The 20,690-nt window shown below is 45.7% G+C and overlaps 1 protein-coding gene across 2 annotated transcripts in view; it reads right to left on the bottom strand.

Annotated features, from left to right (window-relative positions):
- Window positions 1–16,844, bottom strand: part of LOC143766636 (uncharacterized) — a 70,042-nt gene extending 53,198 nt beyond the window's left edge. Inside the window, exon 1 of one of the 2 annotated variants that reach the window (XM_077254444.1) lies at window positions 16,762–16,844. The gene's annotated coding sequence lies outside the window, so the exon portion shown is untranslated. The remainder of the gene's footprint in view (window positions 1–16,761) is intronic. The other variant, XM_077254446.1, reaches the window with a different exon arrangement.
- Window positions 16,845–20,690: the final 3,846 nt, after the last annotated feature.

Here is a 20,690-nt window from a genome sequence, read left to right as displayed (position 1 = left end):
TGTAAGGCTTTATTTTCTATCTCTAGGGGTAGTTAGCTCTTAGGCTGTGAAGAGGCGTCTAGGGAGAGTTAGGTACGCTCCACGTCTATCTCTAGCGTGTGCGATAGGATCAGGGTTGCGGTCAGTAAAGTTCCCACTTCCCCAGAGCTTGTCCGTGATTTCCAGTTTAACCATCAGGTCAGTCCGGGTGCTCCTAACCACCAGGTCCATAACAGTACAGCTGGCCACAAAGTGTTAATGTATCTCAAAAGAGGGATAAGAGAAGTTCTGAGGCCATTTTTTTTCTTTGCTGTGTGTTTTGTCTTTCTTTTCCCCTTAAACTCTGGGTGGTTCAGGACTCAGGTGCAGATATGGATATTCAAGGTCTGTCCTCTTGTCTGGATCAGCTCACTGCAAGGGTACAAAGCATTCAAGATTATGTAGTTCAGAATCCTATGTTAGAGCCTAGAATTCCAATTCCTGATTTGTTTTCTGGGGATAGATCTAAGTTTCTGAATTTCAAAAATAATTGCAGACTGTTTCTTGCTCTGAAACCCCGCTCCTCTGGTGACCCCATTCAGCAAGTAAAAATTATTATTTCTTTGTTACGTGGCGACCCTCAAGACTGGGCATTCTCCCTTGCGCCAGGAGATCCTGCATTGCTTAATGTAGATGCGTTTTTCCTGGCGCTTGGATTGCTTTATGACGAACCGAATTCAGTGGATCAGGCAGAGAAAATCTTGCTGGCTCTGTGTCAGGGTCAGGATGAGGCGGAGGTATACTGCCAGAAGTTTAGAAAGTGGTCTGTGCTCACTTAATGGAATGAGTGTGCCCTGGCAGCAATTTTCAGAAAGGGTCTTTCTGAAGCCCTTAAGGATGTTATGGTGGGGTTCCCCACACCTGCTGGTCTGAATGAATCGATGTCCTTGGCCATTCAGATTGATCGGCGTTTGCGTGAGCGCCAAGTTGTGCACCATTTGGCGGTGTCTTCTGAGCAGAGGCCTGAGCTTATGCAATGTGATAGGACTTTGACCAGAACTGAACGGCAAAATCACAGACGTCAAAATGGGTTGTGTTTTTACTGTGGTGACTCCACTCATGCTATCTCTGATTGTCCTAAGCGCACTAAGCGGTTCACTAGGTCTGTCACCACTAGTAATGTACAGCCTAAATTTCTCTTGTCTGTTACTTTGATTTGCTCTTTGTCGTCCTACTCTGTTATGGCATTTGTGGATTCGGGCGCTGCCCTGAATTTGATGGACTTGGAGTTTGCCAGGCGCTGTGTTTTTTTCTTGGAGCCTTTGCAGTTTCCTATTCCATTAGGGGAATTGATGCTACGCCATTGGCCAAGAATAAACCTCAGTACTGGACTCAGTTGACCATGTGCATGGCTCCTGCACATCGGGAGGATATTCGCTTTCTGGTGTTGCATAATTTGCATGATGTGGTCGTGTTGGGTTTGCCATGGCTGCAGGTTCATAATCCAGTATTGGATTGGAAATCAATGTCTGTGTCTAGTTGGGGTTGTCAAGGGGTACATGGTGATGTTCCTTTGATGTCAATTTCTTCTTCCACTCCTTCTGAAGTCCCTGAGTTTTTGTCGGATTACCGGGATGTATTTGATGAGCCCAAATCCAGTTCCCTACCTCCTCATAGGGATTGTGATTGTGCTATAAATTTGATTCCTGGTAGTAAGTTCCCTAAGGGTCGACTTTTCAATTTATCTGTGCCAGAACATGCCGCTATGCGGAGTTATATAGAGGAGTCCTTGGAAAAAGGGCATATTCGCCCGTCTTCGTCACCATTGGGAGCAGGGTTCTTTTTTGTGGCCAAGAAGGATGGTTCTCTGAGACCCTGTATAGATTACCGCCTTCTCAATAAAATCACGGTCGAATTTCAGTACCCTTTGCCTATACTGTCTGATTTGTTTGCTCGGATTAAGGGGGCTAGTTGGTTCACCAAGATAGATCTTCGTGGGGCGTATAATCTTGTGCGTATTAAACAAGGCGATGAATGGAAGACAGCATTTAATACGCCCGAGGGCCATTTTGAGTACCTGGTGATGCCATTCGGGCTTTCTAATGCTCCATCTGTGTTTCAGTCCTTTATGCACGACATCTTCCGACAGTATCTGGATAGATTCATGATTGTATATTTGGATGATATTTTGGTCTTTTCGGATGATTGGGAGTCTCATGTGAAGCAGGTCAGGATGGTGTTCCAGGTCCTTCGTGCTAATGCCTTGTTTGTGAAGGGGTCTAAATGTCTCTTCGGAGTTCAGAAGGTTTCCTTTTTGGGCTTCATTTTTTCCCCTTCTACTATCGAGATGGACCCTGTAAAAGTTCAGGCCATTTATGATTGGACTCAACCTACGTCTGTAAAGAGTATTATTGAAATCCACCGCACTCCCTGTGTGGAATATCTTAGAAACAAAATCCTTTTGTTTCTAAGATATTCCACACAGGGAGTGCGGTGGATTTCAATAATACTGATACTAGACCTTACGGTCTGTCTCACCAGCACCCCGATCTAAATTTAGAGTGCAGGCCAAATTATATTTACATTTACGTCTGTAAAGAGTCTTCAGAAATTCCTGGGCTTTGCTAATTTTTACCGTCGCTTCATTGCTAATTTTTCTAGTGTGGTTAAGTGTTATGATCCTTAGTGGCTGAGGATCACAGATTATACCAGCTAAGTTACTGAACATAGAACAAGCTCTAGGGAGGTGGTAACTGGACTGACCGCAAACCTAATCCTAACCAAACACACTAAAGGTAGCCGGTGAACGTGCCTAAAATCCTAGACGACTCGAAGAGCCTGAGGAACTAGCTACCCCTAGAGAGAAAATAAGACCTCACTTGCCTCAAGAGAAATAATCCCCAAAGATATAGAAAGCCCCCAACAAATAATAACGGTGAGGTAAGGGGAAAGCACATACGTTGAAATGAAAACAGATTCAGCAAATGAGGCCCGCTAATGCTAGATAGCAGAAGACAGATAGAGAACTGTGCGGTCAGTAGAAAACCCTACAAAATATCCACGCTGAGAATTCAAGAACCCCCACACCAACTAACGGTGTGAGGGGAGAAACTCAGCCCCCTAGAGCTACCAGCAAGCAAGGAAATCACATATTAGCAAGCTGGACAAGAAACATAATGAACACTAATGATCAAAAAATGAACAAACGGAAACTTAGCTTCTCTTGGAGAGACTGGTAGCAAGGTAGTCAGAAGGAATCAGAATAGCACTGAATACATTGATAGCAGGCAAGGAACTGAGTATCCAGGTGAGCTAAATAGGAAACCAACCAACAGATAACGAGACAGCTGATGCCAGCCACAAACCTGCAGAAAGACAGCACTCACACAGTACCACTTGTGACCACAAGAGGGAGCCCAGAAATAGAGTTCACAACAGTACCCCCCCCTTGAGGAGGGGTCACCGAACCCTCACCAAGACCCCCAGGGCGATCAGGATGAGCCGGGTGGAAGGCATGAACCAAATCATCCGCATGAACAACCAAGGAATTATCCTCCTGACCATAGCCCTTCCACTTCACCAAATACTGAAGCCTCCGTCTAGAGCAGAGGTCCCCAACTCCAGTCCTCAAGGCCCACCAACAGGTCATGTTTTCAGGATTTCCTTAGTCCTGCCCAGGTGGTAATTGCAACACCTGTGCAACACAAAGGAAATCCTGAAAACATGATCTGTTGGTGGGCCTTGAGGACTGGAGTTGGGGACCTCTGGTCTAGAGATACGAGAATCCAAGATCTTCTCCACCACGTACTCCAATTCGCCCTCAACCAGCACCGGAGCAGGGGGCTCAACAGAAGGAACCACAGGCACCACATACCTCCGCAACAAAGACCTATGGAACACATTATGAATGGCAAACGATGCTGGGAGGTCCAAACGGAAAGACACCGGGTTAAGGATTTCCAAAATCTTATAAGGACTGATGAAGCGAGGCTTGAATTTAGGAGAGGAGACCTTCATAGGAACATACCGAGAAGACAGCCATACCAAATCCCCAACATGAAGTCGGGGACCCACGCAGCGACGGCGGTTGGCAAAGCGCTGAGCCTTCTCCTGTGACAACTTCAAATTGTCCACCACATGGTTCCAAATCTGCTGCAACCTATCCACCACAGAATCCACCCCAGGACAGTCAGAAGGCTCAACCTGACCTGAGGAAAAACGAGGATGAAAACCAGAATTGCAGAAAAAAGGCGAAACCAAAGTAGCAGAACTAGCCCGATTATTAAGGGCAAACTCGGCCAAAGGCAAAAAAGTCACCCAATCATCCTGATCAGCAGAAACAAAACATCTTAAATAAGTTTCCAACGTCTGATTAGTTCGCTCGGTTTGGCCATTAGTCTGAGGATGGAAGGCCGACGAAAAAGACAAATCAATGCCCATCTTAGCACAAAAAATCCGCCAAAATCTGGACACAAACTGGGATCCTCTGTCAGACACAATATTTTCAGGAATGCCGTGCAAGCGAACCACATTCTGAAAAAATAACGGAACCAAATCGGAGGAGGAAGGCAACTTAGGCAAGGGCACCAAATGGACCATTTTAGAAAAACGATCACACACCACCCAGATGACAGACATTCTCTGAGATACTGGAAGATCCGAAATAAAATCCATGGAAATGTGCGTCCAAGGCCTCTTCGGGACAGGCAAAGGCAAAAGCAAACCGCTGGCATGAGAACAGCAAGGCTTAGCCCGAGCACAAATCCCACAGGACTGCACAAAGGAACGCACATCCCGCGACAAGGAAGGCCACCAGAAGGACCTAGCCACCAAATCTCTGGTACCAAAAATCCCAGAATGACCTGCCAACACCGAAGAATGAACCTCGGAAATAACTCTGCTGGTCCATCTATCCGGGACACAGTCTCTCTGGTGGGCAACGGTCAGGTCTATCCGCCTGAAATTTCTGCAGCACTCGTCGCAAATCTGGGGAAATGGCAGACACAATCACTCCCTCTCTGAGATTACCAGCTGGCTCCGAAACTCCTGGAGAGTCAGGCACAAAACTCCTAGAAAGAGCATCAGCATTCACGTTCTTTGAACCTGGCAGGTATGAGACCACGAAATCGAAACGGGAGAAAAACAACAACCAACGAGCCTGTCTAGGATTCAGGCGCTTGGCAGACTCGAGATAAATCAGATTTTTGTGATCAGTCAAGACCACCACATGTTTAGCTCCCTCGAGCCAATGTCGCCACTCCTCAAATGCCCACTTCATAGCCAACAACTCCCGATTACCAACATCATAATTCCGCTCGGTAGGCGAAAATTTTCTTGAAAAGAAAGCACATGGCTTCATCACAGAGCCATCAGAGCTTCTCTGCGACAAAACAGCCCCTGCTCCAATCTCAGAAGCATCAACCTCGACCTGGAAGGGAAGAGAGACATCTGGCTGACATAAGACTGGAGCTGAAGAAAACCGGCGCTTCAGCTCCCGAAAGGCTTCCACGGCCGCAGGAGACCAATTGGTCACATCAGAACCCTTCTTGGTCAAATCCGTCAAAGGTTTAACCACGCCAGAAAAATTAGAGATGAAGCGACGGTAAAAATTAGCAAAACCCAAGAACTTCTGAAGACTCTTAACAGATGTAGGCTGAGTCCAGTCATGAATAGCCTGGACCTTGACTGGGTCCATCTCAATAGTAGAAGGAGAAAAAATAAAACCCAAAAAGGAAACCTTCTGTACTCCGAAGAGACATTTTGAGCCCTTCACAAATAAAGCATTAGCACGCAGGACCTGAAACACCATCCTGACCTGCTTCACATGGGACTCCCAATCATCAGAAAAGACCAAAATGTCATCCAGATACACAATCATAAATTTATCCAGATATTCTCGGAAGATGTCATGCATGAAGGACTGAAACACAGAAGGAGCATTAGAGAGTCCAAAAGGCATCACCAAGTACTCAAAATGGCCTTCGGGCGTATTAAATGCTGTTTTCCATTCATCTCCCTGCTTAATGCGCACAAGGTTATACGCACCACGGAGATCTATCTTGGTGAACCAACTGGAACCCTTAATCCGAGCAAACAGATCAGACAGTAATGGCAAAGGATACTGAAATTTGACCGTGATTTTATTTAGAAGACGATAATCTATACAAGGTCTCAAAGAACCGTCCTTCTTGGCCACAAAAAAAAAATCCTGCACCAAGAGGGGAAGAGAATGGGCGAATATGTCCCTTCTCCAAAGACTCCTTTATATAACTCCGCATCGCGGCATGTTCTGGTACAGACAAATTAAAAAGTCGTCCCTTAGGGAACTTACTACCAGGAATCAAATTTATAGCACAATCACAATCCCTATGAGGAGGCAGGGCACCGGATCTGGGCTCATCAAATACATCCTGGTAGTCCGACAAAAACTCAGGGATCTCAAAAGAAGTGGAAGAAGCAATAGACACCAAAGGAGCATCGCCATGAATCCCCTGACAACCCGAACTTGACACAGACATAGCTTTCCAATCCAAAACTGGATTATGGGCCTGCAGCCATGGCAGACCCAAAACGACAACATCATGCAAATTATGCAGCACAAGAAAGCGAATCACCTCCTGATGTACAGGAGTCATGCACATGTGTTGTGAATTTACTTTTTGGCTCCCTCTAGTGGCTACTAGGGATTTTACTCTGGGTATGTCTGTCATTCCTTTTATGCTCACCTGGGTCGTTAGGTCAGGGGTGTTGCTATATAAGCTCCCTGGACCTTCAGTTCAATGCCTGGCAACGTTGATATCAGAGCTAATCTGTAGTGCTCTTGTCTACTGATCCTGGTTCCTGCTTGATTAAGCTAAGTCTGCTTTTTTGCTTTTTGCAATTCGTTTTTGTTTGCATTTTCTGTCCAGCTTGTATATAATCTGTATCCTGACCTTGCTGGAAGCTCTAGGGTGGCTGGTGTTCTCCCCCCGGGCCGTTAGACGGTTCGGGGGTTCTTGAATCTCCAGCGTGGATTTTTTGATAGGGTTTTTGTTGACCATATAAGTTATCTTACTATATTCTGCTATTAGTAAGTGGGCCTCTCTTTGCTAAACCTAGTTCATCTCTGTGTTTGTCATTTCCTCTTACCTCACCGTTATTATTTGTGGGGGGCTTGTATCCTACTTTTGGGGTCTTTTCTCTGGAGGCAAGAGAGGTCTTTGTTTTCCTCTTCTAGGGGTAGTTAGCTCTCCGGCTGGCGCGAGACATCTAGCGACCAACGTAGGCATGTTCCCCGGCTACTTCTAGGGTTGGCGTTAGGAGTAGATATATGGTCAACCCAGTTACCACTGCCCTATGAGCTGGATTTTTGTACTTTGCAGACTTGCTGATATCTCTGAGACCCTCGCCATTGGGGTCATAACACACATGGTCACTTGCATCCAATACTGAGGCTTATTCTCAGCCAATGGTGTAGCATCAATTCCCCTCAGTGGAATAGGGAATTCCAAAGGCTCGAGGACAAAACCATAGCGCCTGGCAAACGACAAATCCATCAGATTCAGGGCAGCACCCGAATCTACAAAAGCCATAACCGAGTAGGATGACAAAGAACAAATTAAAGTAACAGACAAAATGAATTTAGGCTGTATAGTACCAATGGTGACAGGTTTAGCGATTTTTTTTAAGCGCTTAGAGCATGCTGATATAACATGGGTAGAATCACCACAGTAAAAGCACAACCCATTTTGACATCTGACTTTGCCGCTCAATTCTGGTCAGAATTCTGTCACATTGCATAGACTCAGGTCTCTGCTCAGAAAACACCGCCAGAGGATGCGCAGATTTGCGCTCCCGCAAACGCCGATCAATCTGAATGGCCAAAGCCATAGAATCACTCAGGCTTCTAGGGGTGGGAAACCCCACCATAACATTCTTAATGGCTTCAGAAAGACCTTCTACAATACACCTCTGCTTCATCCTGACCATGAGAGATAGCCAGCAACGCCTTTTCTGCCTGGTTCTCAAGATTAGGTTCCTCATAAAGCAGTCCAAGCGCCAGAAAAAACGCATCCACATTCAGCAATGCCTGATCTCCTGGCGCCAGAGAGAAAGCCCAATCCTGAGGGTCGCCACGCAACAGGGAGATAACAATTTTAACTTGCTGAGCGGAATCACCAGAGGAACGAGGTCTCAAAGATAGAAACAATTTACAATTATTCTTAAAATTCAGAAACCTAGATCTATCTCCAGAAAACAACTCAGGAATAGGTATTTTTGGCTCTGACATAGGGCTATGAATAACAAAATCCTGAATGCTTTGCACCCTTGCAGCAAGATGATCCACACTAGAAATCAGACTCTGAGTATCCATGTCTGCAGCTGAGCTCAAAACCACCCGGAGATTAAGGGGATGAAAGAAGCTAGACAGACTGCAGCAAAGAAAGAGGACAAAAAAAAAATTGTACTCAGGGCTTCTTTTATCCCACTTCTGCGATGCATTAAACACTTTTTGGCCTGCTATACTGTTATGATCCTTAGTGGCTGAGGATCACAGATTATACCAGCTAAGTTACTGAACATAGAACAAGCTCTAGGGAGGTGGTAACTGGACTGACCGCAAACCTAATCCTAACCAAACACACTAAAGGTAGCCGGTGAACGTGCCTAAAATCCTAGACGTCTCGACGCAGCCTGAGGAACTAGCTACCCCTAGAGAGAAAATAAGACCTCACTTGCCTCAAGAGAAATAATCCCCAAAGATATAGAAAGCCCCCAACAAATAATAACGGTGAGGTAAGGGGAAAGCACATACGTAGAAATGAAAACAGATTCAGCAAATGAGGCCCGCTAATGCTAGATAGCAGAAGACAGATAGAGAACTGTGCGGTCAGTAGAAAACCCTACAAAATATCCACGCTGAGAATTCAAGAACCCCCACACCAACTAACGGTGTGAGGGGAGAAACTCAGCCCCCTAGAGCTACCAGCAAGCAAGGAAATCACAAATTAGCAAGCTGGACAAGAAACATAATGAACACTAATGATCAAAAAATGAACAAATGGAAACTTAGCTTCTCTTGGAGAGACTGGTAGCAAGGTAGTCAGAAGGAATCAGAATAGCACTGAATACATTGATAGCAGGGTCATTCCATGTCAAGTGAACCAATGATTTTTACCACTATATTTTTAATTCTTTTGAGATTTTGTTATTTGGTAATAGTGTGTGAGAGAATGCAAAATGTGAAGAAGAAAAAAATTTGTTTTTTTTTTTATTGATTTTCAAAGTTCGGAAAAAGTGCGAATTTCGGTGTTGCCTGCCTTTACATTTCTCCCCATAACTCAGGCTAGAAAAGAGATAGAGAAACAAAATAAACAATATTCTACTCAGAACAGTACAGGCTTTCACCAGATATGTCACAAGAGTATCTTTGATAATAATTTACCTATGCGAACGCAAGCGCAAAATTTTAAAACGCATTTCCGAAAAAAACGTTTAATTTAAAAATTTCAAAAAACTGCACATGTGCCTGCTATGCTCCTATTCACAACTTTACCAAAATACAAGATGGGATCATGATGGGATCATATTTTAAAAAATAAAACTATTACAGTGTCAGTTCAAAAATCTTGATTTCAGATCTGTTCAGCCTGTGGTCTAACAGTGTGGGGTCTAGATTTACCAAATAATCCATGATTGTTAGATATTACTGTATTATTTTATTATGTTACCACTTAGAAGCAGGAGAGGACAGAGGAGAAGCTTTGTTAGGGCTGAGGATGACAAGGGGTAGACGGTGACTGCAGAGCAGATGACAGGCCGGCAGCTCGGGCCTCCACAGACCGTACTCACACCAAATCTTAACACCCAGGAAACTCCTCAAATGGAGGGAGAAAAATACTCTTAACATCCAGTTCATGTATTGTACAAACCAGGACTATGGGGAGGAGCAGAGTTTGTTATAACATCGGTTACAGGAAGCCGAACCCATCACAGGGACTCGGCAATACCGGACTGTCATCCCATGTAGTGGAAATAGACAGTGACGTCCATGAAGTGGTAGAAGGCGGCACAAGATCGGCAATGGATGACACAACTGGCTATGTGACCTGTGAATATGATCAGCGCTGGTGGCTACTGGACTCTCCAAAGATTGTGAAAATGAAGAAGTGACTTTTCTGCACCTTCTGGTCCAGCGCCATCCTTTGTGTATCCAAGAAAACCAGACATTGTAAAAGTGAACAAAAATCAGATATAACTCAGGTGGAGCCGAGCACCATGACAGCCGCACATACTCTGACACAAAAGGAAACGGCCATTGCTAGTGAGCGCTTATGGACAAGATGACATTTCACCCACTAGAAGGGACACATGATAGAAGGCCAGTGTAAAAACCTGCTATTAATTGTTTGATTAGTTCATATTTTATAGTACGAGGGGATTTAACTACTGGACTATTCTTAAACACTTCAGAAATGACATGTTTAGTGATATAGTAGAAAAAAAATTGTTCCATGTATAAATAGGTGGTAGAAATATTGGTTCTTTTAATATTGTTTTTAACATAATTAGGACGAGACTGTATTTAGAAAACCACACTTGAGGATATGATCACCTTTTGTCTTTTGGCTTGTTCTATGAATTCAGGTTGAAAATGCTGAGCAAGTTGTGTTATGATGATTAAGGCTACTTTCACACTAGCGTCGGGCTCAGCCCGTCGCGGTGCGTCGGGCCGAGGTCCCCGATGCTAGCGTTGTCTCCGCCGCACAATGGGGGCAGTGTATGCATTTTTCCAGCGCATCCGCTGCCCCATTGTGAGGTGCGGGGAGGTGGGGGCAGAGTTCCGGCCGCGCATGCGCGGTCGGAAAAAGCGGACAGTCGGCAGCAAAAAACTTTACATGTAGCGTTTTTTGGTCCTGACGGTCCGCCACAACATGGCGCAACCGTCGCACGACGGTTGCGACGTGTGTCAATCCGTCGCAATACGTCGCTTAATGTTAGTCAATGGAGAAAAAACGTATCCTGCAAGCACTTTTGCAGGATGCGTTTTTTCGGCAAAACGACGCATTGCAGCGGATTGCAGTTAACGCTAGTGTGAAAGTAGCCTTAGATGTAATTATTCTGGCACTTCGGTATTTGTTTTTTGTGTTTCTTTATTGTTACATATAAATGTTGAATGCATTCAGTTGTAATTTGACAAGAAAAAAGAAAAAAACTCACACAAACATAAAATCAGATGATTCAAGGCTTAAAAAAAAAATACAAATGTGACAGATCCCAAGTTGAATCTCTGTACAAATATAAACAAGGACACAAGTAACACACATGCATGTTTTCACAATTTTAAAACATACGTTTTTTTCAGAATTGCGCATCAAAATTTTTAATTTGATTTCTCCAAAACAAAATATAAAGAAACATAGTCTTGTGACATATCAAATGAAAGCTGTTACCGTTCTAAGAAAAATGATGCCTCTCCCACCTCTATATCTTAATTCTAGCCCGAGATATGATAAAAAATGTAAAGCCATACCAGGCCAAAATCCATGCTTTTTCAAAACTTTAAAAATCTGTAAAAAATTAACTGATGAAGAGAAAAATTCTAAACTTTTAATTTGTAATTAACTAAAGTTGTACTTCATAAAAACAAAAAATAAAAAAAATCTAAAGGCGTAAGGTAAAAAAAATATTCAGATTTGGATCACTTGATATGGAATGACCCAGCAGGCATGGAACTGAGTATCCAGGTGAGCTAAATAGGAAACCAACCAACAGATAACGAGACAGCTGATGCCAGCCACAAACCTGCAGAAAGACAGCACTCACACAGTACCACTTGTGACCACAAGAGGGAGCCCAGAAATAGAGTTCACAACAGTTAAGCCTTTGACTGAATTGACAAAGAAAGGTGCTGATGTGGTGAATTGGTCCTCTGCGGCCATTGAGGCTTTTCAGGAGCTGAAACTTAGTTTTTCTTCGGCTCCTGTGTTGCGTCAGCCAGATGTTTCGCTCCCTTTTCAGGTCGAGGTTGATGCTTCTGAGATTGGAGCAGGGGCTGTTTTGTCTCAAAGAAGTTCTGATGGCTCTGTGATGAAGCCATGTGCTTTCTTTTATAGAAAGTTTTCGCCCGCTGAGCGTAATTATGATGTTGGCAATCGGGAGTTGCTGGCTATGAAGTGGGCATTCGAGGAGTGGCGACATTGGCTCGAGGGAGCCAGACATCGCGTGGTGGTCTTGACGGATCACAAGAATCTGACTTATCTCGAGTCTGCCAAGCGGTTGAATCCTAGACAGGCTCGATGGTCGCTGTTTTTCTCCCGTTTCCATTTTGTGGTCTCATACCTTCTGGGTTCTAAGAATGTGAAGGCTGATGCCCTTTCTAGGAGTTTTGTGCCTGATTCTCCGGGAGTCCCTGAGCCGGCTGGTATTCTCAAAGAGGGGGTGATTCTGTCTGCCATCTCCCCTGATTTGCGGCGGGTGCTGCAGGAGTTTCAGGCCGATAGACCTGACCGTTGTCCAGCGGAGAAACTGTTTGTCCCTGATAGATGGACCAGTAGAGTTATTTCCGAGGTTCATTGTTCGGTGTTGGCTGGTCATCCTGGGATTTTTGGTACCAGAGATTTGGTGGCTAGGTCCTTTTGGTGGCCTTCCTTGTCATGGGATGTGCGTTCTTTTGTGCAGTCCTGTGGGACTTGTGCTCGGGCCAAACCTTGCTGTTCTCGTACCAGTGGGTTGCTCTTGCCTTTGCCGGTCCCGAAGAGGCCTTGGATGCATATTTCCATGGATTTTATTTCTGATCTTCCGGTCTCTCAGAGGATGTCTGTCATCTAGGTGGTTTGTGATCGCTTTTCTAAGATGGTCCATTTGGTACCCTTGCTTAAATTACCTTCCTCCTCTGATTTGGTTCCATTATTTTTTCAGAATGTGGTTCGTTTGCATGGCATTCCGGAGAACATTGTGTCAGAGACAAAGGTTCCCAGTTTGTTTCTAGGTTTTGGCGGTCATTTTGTGCTAAGATGGGTATTGATTTGTCTTTTTCTTCGGCTTTCCATCCTCAGACAAATGGCCAAACCGAACGAACAAATCAGACCTTGGAAACCTATCTGAGATGCTTTGTTTCTGCTGATCAGGATGATTGGGTGACCTTCTTGCCATTGGCTGAGTTCGCCCTCAATAATCGGGCTAGTTCAGCTACTTTGGTTTTGCCTTTTTTTTGTAATTCTGGTTTCCATCCTCGTTTTTCTTCAGGGCAGGTTGAGCCTTCTGACTGTCCTGGTGTGGATTCTGTGGTGGACAGGTTGCAGCAAATTTGGACCCACGTAGTGGATAATTTGACATTGTCCCAGGAGAAGGCTCAACGTTTCGATAACCGCCGTCGCTGTGTTGGTCCCCAACTTCGTGTTGGGGATTTGGTTTGGTTGTCTTCTCGTTATGTTCCTATGAAGGTTTCTTCTCCTAAGTTTAAGCCTCGTTTCATTGGTCCTTATAAGATTTCTGAAATTCTCAATCCTGTGTCATTTCGTTTGGACCTTCCAGTTTCTTTTGCCATCCATAATGCGTTCCATAGGTCATTGTTGCGGAGGTATGTGGCGCCTATGGTTCCTTCCGTTGATCCTCCTGCTCTGGTGTTGGTCGAGGGAGAGTTGGAGTATGTGGTGGAGAAGATTTTGGATTCTCGTATTTCGAGACAGAGGCTTCAGTACCTGGTTAAATGGAAAGGCTATGGCCAGGAGGATAATTCCTGGGTTGTTGCCTCCGATGTCCATCCTGCCGATTTAGTTCGTGCCTTTCATTTGGCTCGTCCTGATCGGCCTGGGGGCTCTGGTGAGGGTTCGGTGACCCCTCCTCAAGTGGGGGGTACTGTTGTGAATTCCGTTCTCGGGCTCCCTCCTGTGGTCATGAATGGTACTTTGGTGAGTTCTGTCCTTGGACTCCCTCTGGTGGCCTTGAGTGGAACGGTTGGTTTTTGAGGTTGGTTTTCTCAGCTGCCTTCGTTTATTGCTATGCTGGCTTTCCTATTTAACTCCACTCAGATCGTTACTTCATGCCAGCTGTCAATGTCTCAGTACTGGTTCAGATCTCTCTTGGACTTTTCTTGTGGCCTGTCTACTCCAGCAGAAGCTAAGTCCCTGCTAAGTTCATTTGTTGTTCATTGCTTTCTGAATACATGCTAAGTTTTTTAGTCCAGCTTGCTATCATGTTATTTCCTTGCTAGCTGGAAGCTCTGGGGGTGCAGAGTTGCACCTCCACACCGTGAGTCGGTGTGGAGGTCTTTTTGCACACTCTGCGTGGTTTTTGTAGTTTTTTGTACTGACCGCATAGTTCCCTTTGCTATCCTCTGACTATCTAGTAAGACTGGCCTCCTTTGCTAAAACCTGTTTCATTCCTGTGTTTGTGACTTTCCTCTTAACTCACAGTCAATATTTGTGGGGGGCTGCCTTTTCCTTTGGGGAATTTCTCTGAGGCAAGGTAAGGCTTTATTTTCTATCTCTAGGGGTAGTTAGCTCTTAGACTGTGAAGAGGCGTCTAGGGAGAGTTAGGTACGCTCCACGGCTATCTCTAGCGTGTGCGATAGGATCAGGGTTGCGGTCAGTAAAGTTCCCACTTCCCCAGAGCTTGTCCGTGATTTCCAGTTTAACCATCAGGTCAGTCCGGGTGCTCCTAACCACCAGGTCCATAACAGAGATCGTCGTGAGACACTCATGGATTTCTGCGGACAGGGAGTATATTGGTTGTTTGTTTTTTTCATATTTTTTACAGATGACACTGGCTTCGGGGAACAAAATGACAAGTAATGGTGAGTATGTAATCTATGTTTAATGTACTGTAGGTAGCTAGCATGTAGGTAGCATGTATGTAGCGAGTATTTTTTTTTTTCCATTCAACACGTTAGCTGGATAATGGGACTATTACTGTCCCATCATTGGCTAATGTGTCAATCACTGTCAGTGTAGCAGGCATAGTCCGATGGGACTTGTAGTCCCATCGGACGATGCTTGCACACACGCATAGAGCCCCCCCCACGCCGCACAGAGACCCCCCCACGCCGCACAGAGACCCCCCCACGCCGCACAGAGACCCCCCCACGCCGCACAGAGACCCCCCCACGCCGCACAGAGACCCCCCCCCACACCACACAGAGACACCCCCCCACGCCGCACAGAGAGGGAGAGTGACACAGGGGGAGAGTGCAGCTTACCGGAGATCACTGGGACTGTGTGCAAGTGGGGAGGCGGAGACAGAGCAGGAGAAACACACAGGGCAGCATGTGAGAGGAGAGGATGTCTGCCCAGAACTTGCAGTGCCTGGAGTACAGAGGAGCACAGAGGTAAATCACCTGCACTCCCCACTCTCCTGGCTCCAGTCAGCGCTTCTGTCCTGCGATAAAGAGCAAGTGGAGCTCGGCAGATAGCACTGAGCTATAGTAAAATTGCGGCTAGTCACACTTACAGCAGTGAGTTGTACAGCCCACAGAGGCGTGCCCAGCTCACTGCTAATGCTGCTCCAATGTTGGAGATAGGAGATAATAGACTGGCGCTGACCCTATGTCCATGGGGTGCCGTATTCTGACACTGATAGTGTCATGCTACTGCTGTGAACACAAGATGTCTGCCCCCAGTTCCTTCTTTCTACTCATATAACACACGAAATCTGTTTTACATGCGCTCAAATCTTGGTTATAGCAGCATGTTATGCTATATTACATTGATTAATTAATGATCTACAAACGCGGTACCTTCCCTTTAAAGTCTTCCTTCAACCTTAATAACTATGTAACTATATTAATTACCTTAATGAGCGGTGCCATGTGATTACTCGGCAGGAAGAGCTCCAGGCGTTGGCGGCAGATACGAGATGCAGTGCCAGCACAGACAAAGCGCCGGTAGGCGAGTATGATGTGTGACTGGAAGCCGGCTCCTGCCTCTGTGACCCCCTGCTCCGCCACTCCCCCTCCGGCTTTCTGGGACCGTGACTTGTGTATAAGCCGAGGGGGGCGTTTTCAGCACAAAAAAATGTGCTGAAAACCTCGGCTTATACACGAATATATACGGTATTACATGAAAAACACCAAAAAATAAAATATTGGATGGATGTACTGGGGGAACCAAGAAAGTGGCACTGTAAGGCATCAAGAATGGGGATAAGGGAGGATTTATTATTATCTAGTGGTTTGGGTGGAAGCAGATTGAGTGGGGCTTCTTGTATTACTAGAATGTGTGTGGAAGATGGTGGTAGTGTGGGAACATTGTGTCCGGGGGCCAAAAAAGAGGCCCCGTACTATGAGAGTAATAACGGTTTCCTTGGTTCCCGTCTTTCATAGTTGGGTCGTTTGTATCTATCAGCGGAAAAGGAACAAAACCATTGTGATTCTTAGGCCGGAGACACACTGGTGCGAGATACGGCCGAGTCTCGCTGGTTAAAAGCAAGCTGTGGCACCTGCACTCCGGAGCGGAGCGTGCGGCTCCATAGCAATACATGGAGCTGCACGCTCAGCTCCGGAATTCAGGTGCCACAGCTTGCTTTTAACCAGCGAGACTCGGCCGTCTCTCGCACCAGTGTGTCTCCGGCCTTATAAGGAGACAACACAAAACCCCCCTAAATATAACATTTCTATAACAACTCCACAATCTGTGACTCTTCAGGGTAAATCGCTCTCTCACCATTGGATTAGAGCTGATACTATGGAGCTAAAGTGACTAAACAGACTTTCTGTCACCTCCATAAAGGGGCACTTTTCCGTGTTTGTCAGAACTGTCCGAGGATTATTAGAGGTGATAGTTTCCCCCAATTAGAAGGGACACCTGTGGATATTGGGGTCTTTACCTGCTACAGTCCTGGTGTGGACCCTCCACCTGCAGAGCCGCACTCCACATACACGGCTGCTCTGTGCGCACAGGACCTGTGATGAGGTCACAGGAGGGGAGGAGTCAGGGGTCACATGGTCAGGGGCCTCAGTGTATGCAGGACTCTGCTGTGCTGGTTGTCATGGTGCTGGATGAGGGGAAGTTTATGTGTGGGGTTAGGAGGGGTTTACAGTGTGGATGTAGCAGAGCCGTGTGTTTATGAGGTGTACGGAGCAGAGCTGTGTGTGTACGAGGTGTATGGAGCGGAGCCGTGTGTGTACGAGGTGTATGGAGCGGAGCCGTGTGTGTACGAGGTGTATGGAGCGGAGCCGTGTGTACGAGGTGGATGTTGCAGAGCCGTGTGTACGAGGTGTACGGAGCAGAGCCGTGTGTGTACGAGGTGTACGGAGCAGAGCTTCATGTGAACAAGGTGTACGGAGCAGAGCCGTGTGTTTATGAGGTGTACGGAGCAGAGCTGTGTGTGTACGAGGTGTATGGAGCAGAGCCGTGTGTGTACGAGGTGTATGGAGCGGAGCCGTGTGTGTACGAGGTGTATGGAGCGGAGCCATGTGTACGAGGTGGATGTAGCAGAGCCGTGTGTACGAGGTGTACGGAGCAGAGCCGTGTGTGTACGAGGTGTACGGAGCAGAGCTTCATGTGAACAAGGTGTACGGAGCAGAGCCGCGTGTGTATGAGGTGTATGGAGCGGAGCCGCGTGTGTATGGAGCGGAGCCGCATGTGGACGAGGTGTACGGAACAGAGCTGTGTGTGTACGAGGTGTATCGAGCGGAGCCGTGGCTATAATCAGCCTTTGGAGGTAATTGGTTTTCTAACCTTGCCCTTAGAGGGTCTTACAATTTGATGCATCATGAAGGGCGATCAGTGGAAAACGGTGTTTTTACCGTCTGAGGATTATTGGGAAATCTCATCCGGCCATTCGGAGTCTCCAATGCACCAACAGGATCTCACTAGTGATGAGCGAGCATGCTCGCCACTAATCGTTACTCGCCCAAGTATCACGGTACTCGGCGAGCACCGAGCATTTCCGGGATTATTTGGCTGGAGTTCGGGTCTCCGCCCTGCAATTTTGGCGGTCTTTAGAGCGCCAGTAAACATGCAGGGATTGTGTGCCATGCACTGTAAGGCTATGTGCCCAGGTTACAGAATGTAAGCAGAATTTTCCTCATCAAAATCGGACTCCCTTAGCAGGAAATCCGCTCGCGTTTCTCTAGCGTTTTTTTTGCGTTTTTTCCCATGCTTCCCAATACAATTATATAGCGGCAAAATCACCGAAATTCTGCAAAATTAATGAACATGCTGCGTTTTTTCCACGACAACAATGCGGAATTCCACTAAAAATCATGGAATGCGTTTGGTAAGTGTTTCCGCAGAGAAAATAGGCAGAAAAAACGCAACATGTGCACATAGCCTAATACCGCAGCAATCTTTGTTGTGGTATTAGGGTATGTGCACACGCTGCGGATTCCATTGCGGAATTTTCCACAGCGGAATTGATAAATCCGCACTGCAAAACAGCTGCAGTTTTTGCTGCCGATTTACCACGGTTTCTATTGCGGTTTCCTCTGCGGGTTTTCACCTGCAGTTTTCTATTGGAGCAGTTGAAAACCCACAGCGGAATCCGCACAATGAATTGACACGCTGTGGAATATAAACCGCTGCTTTTCCGCGTGTTTTTTTCCGCAGCATGTGCACTGCGGATTTCGTTTCCCATAGGTTTACATTGTACTGTAAACTTATGGGAAACCACTGCGGAAACGCTGCGGTTCCGCAGCGAAATCGGCAGCGTGTGCACATACCCTTACAGCGATTGGCTAGCTGCACAGTGTCATCAGGTCTATAAGAGACCCGACGCCGCCCTGCTCGCCGCAGTCTGCTCCATCAAGAGGCCCAATTACTGTCTGCTGCTGCCTATTTTATATACACCTAGCTGCAGTTATCTGTGATTACATTTTGTTGGCACCTGAATCCTGTTAATTTTATTACAAAGCAATCCAAACCCCCTTTTTTTTCTACATTTATTTGCTTGGTCACACTGCAGACTACAGCCAGGTCATTTTAATACAATAGCATGAAAATCTAGCAAATTAAAACTGCTTTTTTTTCCCCAGGCATCAGATGTGAGTACGCAGAAATATCTGGTCTTTTTTTTTTTACTGTAGTTTTTTTGGAGTGTCTTACATTTTCGGACATCTTTTTACTAGCACTTGCTGTTTACTAATATTTTCCGCAACAGAGTATTTTATGGTTTTACTGTGCCTTTTTTGTGTTTCAGTTTCTTGGTAGTGTGATCAGTGTCCCTACAGGCTTGTTCACCATGTGAACGGCTCATGTGTTTGTTTTAACCAATTGTTTCTTGTTTCTACAAGACTAGGGAGGTTCCCACCCCTCCTTGTGAGCCGTACACATAAAAGCCAGTCCATCCTACGTGTCCACATTGGCTATTTCCTTTCTGAATCCTGCTCATACAGGTACCATACATATGATAGGGATTACATACATTAGTTAGGACTGCTCTAATACGGGTATACCTTGACGTTTGGTAGAGTGGCTTCATATACATTTTTTTGCAAAAAACATATTAACCAAATACCCGGTCTTTTTCTATCTTTTTACTAGCACTTGCTGTTTACTGATATTTTCTGCAACAGAGTATTTTTTGTTTTAATGTGCCTTTTTTGTGTTTCATTTTTGGACACCATTTTATTTGACCAAAAATCTTAATCTGGCAAAAAAATATTTAGCTACAGTTCTTATACAGGTCCTTCTCAAAAAATTAGCATATAGTGTTAAATTTCATTATTTACCATAATGTAATGATTACAATTAAACTTTCATATATTATAGATTCATTATCCACAAACTGAAATTTGTCAGGTCTTTTATTGTTTTAATACTGATGATTTTGGCCTACAACTCCTGATAACCCAAAAAACCTGTCTCAATAAATTAGCATATCAAGAAAAGGTTCTCTAAACGACCTATTACCCTAATCTTCTGAATCAACTAATTAACTCTAAACACATGCAAAAGATACCTGAGGCTTTTAAAAACTCCCTGCCTGGTTCATTACTCAAAACCCCCATCATGGGTAAGACTAGCGACCTGACAGATGTCAAGAAGGCCATCATTGACACCCTCAAGCAAGAGGGTAAGACCCAGAAAGAAATTTCTCAACAAATAGGCTGTTCCCAGAGTGCTGTATCAAGGCACCTCAATGGTAAGTCTGTTGGAAGGAAACAATGTGGCAGAAAACGCTGTACAACGAGAAGAGGTGACCGGACCCTGAGGAAGATTGTGGAGAAGGACCGATTCCAGACCTTGGGGAACCTGAGGAAGCAGTGGACTGAGTCTGGTGTGGAAACATCCAGAGCCACCGTGCACAGGCGTGTGCAGGAAATGGGCTACAGGTGCCGCATTCCCCAGGTAAAGCCACTTTTGAACCATAAACAGCGGCAGAAGCGCCTGACCTGGGCTACAGAGAAGCAGCACTGGACTGTTGCTAAGTGGTCCCAAGTACTTTTTTCTGATGAAAGCAAATTTTGCATGTCATTCGGAAATCAAGGTGCCAGAGTCTGGAGGAAGACTGGGGAGAAGGAAATGCCAAAATGCCTGAAGTCCAGTGTCAAGTACCCAGTCAGTGATGGTGTGGGGTGCCATGTCAGCTGCTGGTGTTGGTCCACTGTGTTTCATCAAGGGCAGGGTCAATGCAGCTAGCTATCAGGAGATTTTGGAGCACTTCATGCTTCCTGGCACCTGCTCACAGTGCCAAAACCACTGGTAAATGGTTTACTGATCATGGTATTACTGTGCTCAATTGGCCTGCCAACTCTCCTGACCTGAACCCCATAGAGAATCTGTGGGATATTGTGAAGAGAAAGTTGAGAGACG

The sequence above is a fragment of the Ranitomeya variabilis genome, chromosome 4, assembly GCF_051348905.1.
Source record: "Ranitomeya variabilis isolate aRanVar5 chromosome 4, aRanVar5.hap1, whole genome shotgun sequence".
Lineage (NCBI taxonomy): Eukaryota > Metazoa > Chordata > Amphibia > Anura > Dendrobatidae > Ranitomeya > Ranitomeya variabilis.
The sequence above is the reverse complement of the archived record's forward strand: the minus strand, read 5'-3'. Positions and strand labels throughout refer to the sequence as shown.